A 5312-nucleotide genomic window follows, 5' to 3' on the forward strand; every position below is an offset into this window, starting at 1 on the left:
TGTTCCAGGCGGCGTGAGTTGTGAAACTATTCCACATTTTCTTAAGTGTGTGCCAAATTCGTGACTCAAGTATTCTCCTCCACGATCTGATCGTAGAAACTTGATTTTCCTGTCACGTTGATTTTCAACCTCACTCTGAAATTCCTTGAACTTTTCAAAGGTCTCAGACTTGTGTTTCATTAAGTAGACATACCCATATCTACTCAAGTCATCAGTGAGGGTGAGAACATAACGATAGCCACCACGAGCCTCAACACTCATTGGACCGCACACATCAGTATGTATGATTTCCAATAAATTGGTTGCTCGCTCCATTGTTCCTGAGAACGGAGTCTTGGTCATTTTTCCCATGAGGCATGGTTCGCACGTGTCAAATGATTCATAATCAAGAGACTCTAAAAGTCCATCTGCATGGAGCTTCTTCATGCGTTTGACACCTATGTGACCAAGGCGGCAGTGCCACAAGTATGTGGGACTATCATTATCAACCTTACATCTTTTGGTACTCACACTATGAACATGTGTAGTAATACGCTCGAGATTCATTAAGAATAAACCATTGACTATCGGAGCATGACCATAAAACATATCTCTCATATAAATAGAACAACCATTATTCTCGGATTTAAATGAGTAGCCATCTCGTATTAAACGAGATCCTGATACAATGTTCATGCTCAAACATGGCACTAAATAACAATTATTGAGGTTTATAACTAATCCCGTAGGTAAATGTAGAGGTAGCGTGCCGACGGCGATCACATCGACCTTGGAACCATTCCCGACGCGCATCGTCACCTCGTCCTTCTCCAGTTTCCGTTTATTCCGCAGCTCCTGCGGTGAGTTACAAATATGAGCAACGGGACCGGTATCAAATACCCAGGAGTTACTACGAGTACTGGTAAGGTACACATCAATTACATGTATATCAAATATACCTTTGGTGTTGCCGGCCTTCTTGTCCGCTAAGTATTTGGGGCAGTTCCGCTTCCAGTGACCCTTCCCTTTGCAATAAAAGCACTCTGTCTCAGGCTTGGGTCCATTCTTTGACTTCTTCCCGACAGCTTGCTTGCCGGGCGCAGCAACTTCCTTGCCGTCCTTCTTGAAGTTCTTTTTACCCTTTCCCTTCTTGAACTTAGTGGTTTTATTCATCATCAACACTTGATGTTCCTTCTTGACTTCTACCTCTACTGATTTCAGCATAGCAAATACTTTAGGAATGGTCTTTACCATCCCCTGCATATTGAAGTTCATCACAAAGCTCTTGTAGCTTGGTGGAAGCGACTGGAGGATTCTGTCAATGACCGCGTCATCCGGGAGATTAACTCCCAGTTGAGTCAAGCGGTTATGTAACCCAGACATAGTGAGTATGTGCTCACTGACAGAACTATTTTCCTCCATCTTACAGCTGAAGAACTTATCGGAGACTTCATATCTCTCGATCCGGGCATGAGCTTGAAAAACCATTTTTAGCTCTTCGAACATCTCATATGCTCCATGTCTCTCAAAACTCTTTTGGAGCCCCGGCTCTAAGCTGTAAAGCATGCCGCACTGAACGAGGGAGTAGTCATCAGTACGTGTCTGCCAAGCGTTCATAGCGTCTTGGTTCTGTGGGATGGGTGGATCACCTAGCGGTGCTTGTAGGACATAATCTTTCTTGGCAGCTATGAGGATGATCCTCAGGTTCCGGACCCAGTCCGTATAGTTGCTGCCATCGTCTTTCAGCTTGGTTTTCTCTAGGAACGCGTTGAAATTGAATACAACGTTGGCCATTTGATCTACAGGACATATTGTAAAGATTTTAGACTAAGTTCATGATAATTAAGTTCATCTAATCAAATTATTAATGAACTCCCACTCAGATTAGACATCCCTCTAGTCATCTAAGTGTTACACGATCCAAGTCGACTAAGCCGTGTCCGATTAACACGTGAGACGGACTAGTCATCGTCGGTGAACATCTTCATGTTGATCGTATCTTCCATACGACTCGTGTTTGACCTTTCGGTCTCTGTGTCCCGAGGCCATGTCTGTACATGCTAGGCTCGTCAAGTTAACCCTAAGTGTTTTTGCATGTGTAAAACTGTCTTACACCCGTTGTATGTGAACGTAAGGATCTATCACACCCGATTAACACGTGATGCTTCGAAACGACGAACTGTAGCAACGGTGCACAATTAGGGGAGAACACTTCTTGAAATTGTTGTAAGGGATCATCTTATTCACTACCGTCGTTCTAAGTAAACAAGATGCAAAACATGATAAACATCACATGTAATCAAATAATAATAGTGACATGATATGGCCAATATCACATAGCTCCTTTGATCTCCATCTTGGGGCTCCATGATCATCCTTTCAACGTCATACTCATCGACATGTAAGTTGTGATTCCTTGTACAATAGCATGAACATATCATACATCACATATAGATCATTCATCATTCATCACAACTTTGGCCATATCATATCACAAAGCACTTGCTGCAAAAACAAGTTAGACGTCCTCTAATTGTTGTTGCAGGTTTTACGTGGCTGAAGTAGGGTTCTAACAAGAACGTTTTCTTACCTACGCAAAGACCACAACGTGATATGCCAATTGCTATTTACCCTTCATAAGGACCCTTTTCATCGAATCCGATCCGACTAAAGTAGGAGAGACAGACACCCGCTAGCCACCTTATGCAACTAGTGCATGTCAGTCGGTGGAACCTGTCTCACGTAAGAGTACGTGTAAGGTCGGTCCGGGCCGCTTCATCCCACGATGCCGCCAAATCAAGATAAGACTAGTAACGGCAAGCATATTGAACAAAATCAACGCCCACAACTACTTTGTGTTCTACTCGTGCAAGAGAACTACGCATAGACCTAGCTCATGATGCCACTGTTGGAGAACGTTGCAGAAAACAAAAAATTTCCTACGGTTTCACCAAGATCTATCTATGAGTTCATCTAGCAACAAGTGATTAGATGCATCTACGTACCTTGTAGATTGCGAGCGGAAGCATTCAAAGAACGGGGATGATGTAGTCGAACATGACGTGATCCAAATCACCGAAGATCTTAGCACCGAACGGACGGTGCCTCCACGTTCAACACACGTACGGAACGGATGACGTCTCCTCCTTTCTTGATCCAGCAAGGTGGAAGGAGAGGTTGATGAAGATCCAGCAGCACGACGGCGTGGTGGTGGATGCAGGGCGTCACAGTAGCAGGGCTTCGCCTATACTACGAGAGAGAGATGTAACAGGGAGAGAGGGAAGAACCAAAGGCTGAGGTATGAAATCCCTCCTCTCTTCAACTATATATAGGAGGGCCAAGGGGGGGTGGTGCGCAGCCTAGGAGATCCAATCTCCTAGGTGCGGCGGCCAGGGGAGGTTTCCCTCCCCCCCAAGGCACTTAGGGGTGCCTTCCACTAGTGGGACTCCTCCCCCATGGAAACCCTAGGCGCATGGGCCTATAGGGGCTGGTTCCCTTGTCCCATATAGGCCAAGGCGCACCCCCTACAGCCCATGTTCCCCCCCTCGGGACAGGTGGCCCCACCCGGTGGGCCCCCGGGACCCCTCCGGTGGTCCCGGTACAATACTGATAACCCCGAAACTTGTCCCGATGGCCGAAACAGCACTTCCTATATATAATTCTTTACCTCCGGACCATTCCGGAACTCCTCGTGATGTCCGGGATCTCATCCGGGACTCCGAACAACATTCGGGTTACTGCATATACATATCTTCACAACCCTAGCGTCACCGAACCTTAAGTGTGTAGACCCTACGGGTTCGGGAGACATGTAGACATGACCGAGATCGCTCTCCGGTCAATAACCAACAGCGGGATCTGGATACCCATGTTGGCTCCCACATGCTCCACGATGATCTCATCGGATGAACCACGATGTCGAGGATTAAACAACCCCGTATACAATTCCCTTTGTCAATCGGTATGTTACTTGCCCGAGACTCGATCGTTGGTATCCCAATACCTTGTTCAATCTCGTTACCGGCAAGTCACTTTACTCGTACCGTAATGCATGATCCCGTGATCAACCACTTGGTCACTTTGAGCTCATTATGATGATGCATTATCGAGTGGGCCCAGTGATACCTCTCCGTCATACGGAGTGACAAATCCCAGTCTTGATCCGTGTCAACCCAACAGACACTTTCGAAGATACCCGTAGTATACCTTTATAGTCACCCAGTTACGTTGTGACGTTTGGTACACCCAAAGCACTCCTACGGTATCCGGGAGTTACACGATCTCATGGTCTAAGGAAAAGATACTTGACATTGGAAAACTCTAGCAAACGAACTATACGATCTTGTGCTATGCTTAGGATTAGGTCTTGTCCATCACATCATTCTCCTAATGATGTGATCCCGTTATCAATGACATCCAATGTCCATAGCCAGGAAACCATGACTATCTGTTGATCAACGAGCTAGTCAACTAGAGGCTTACTAGGGACATATTATGGTCTATGTATTCACACGTGTATTACGATTTCCGGATAATACAGTTATAGCATGAATAAAGACAATTATCATGATCAAAGAAATATAATAATAATCCTTTTATTATTGCCTCTAGGGCATATTTCCAACAGTCTCCCACTTGCACTAGAGTCAATAATCTAGTTACATTGTGATGAATCGAACACCCATGGAATTCTGGTGTTGATCATGTTTTGCCCTAGGGAGAGGTTTAGTCAACGGATCTGCTATATTCAGGTCCGTATGTACTTTACAAATCTCTATGTCTCCATCTTGAACATTTTCACGAATGGAGTTGAAGCGACGCTTGATGTGCCTTGTCTTCTTGTGAAACCTGGGCTCCTTGGCAAGTGCAATAGCTCCAGTGTTGTCACAAAAGAGTTTGATTGGCCCCGACGCATTGGGTATGACTCCTAGGTCGGTGATGAACTCCTTCACCCATATTGCTTCATGTGCTGCCTCCGAGGCTGCCATGTACTCCGCTTCACATGTAGATCCCGCCACGACGCTCTGTTTGCAGCTGCACCAGCTCACTGCTCCACCATTCAACATATACACGTATCCGGTTTGTGACTTAGAGTCATCCAGATCTGTGTCGAAGCTAGCGTCGACGTAACCCTTTACGACGAGTTCTTCGTCACCTCCATAAACGAGAAACATTTCCTTAGTCCTTTTCAGGTACTTCAGGATATTCTTGACCGCTGTCCAGTGTTCCTTGCCGGGATTACTTTGGTACCTTCCTACCAAACTTACGGCAAGGTTTATATCAGGTCTGGTACACAGCATGGCATACATAATAGAACCTATGGCTGAGGCATA

This window comes from Triticum urartu, chromosome 4, assembly GCF_003073215.2.
Source record: "Triticum urartu cultivar G1812 chromosome 4, Tu2.1, whole genome shotgun sequence".
Lineage (NCBI taxonomy): Eukaryota > Viridiplantae > Streptophyta > Magnoliopsida > Poales > Poaceae > Triticum > Triticum urartu.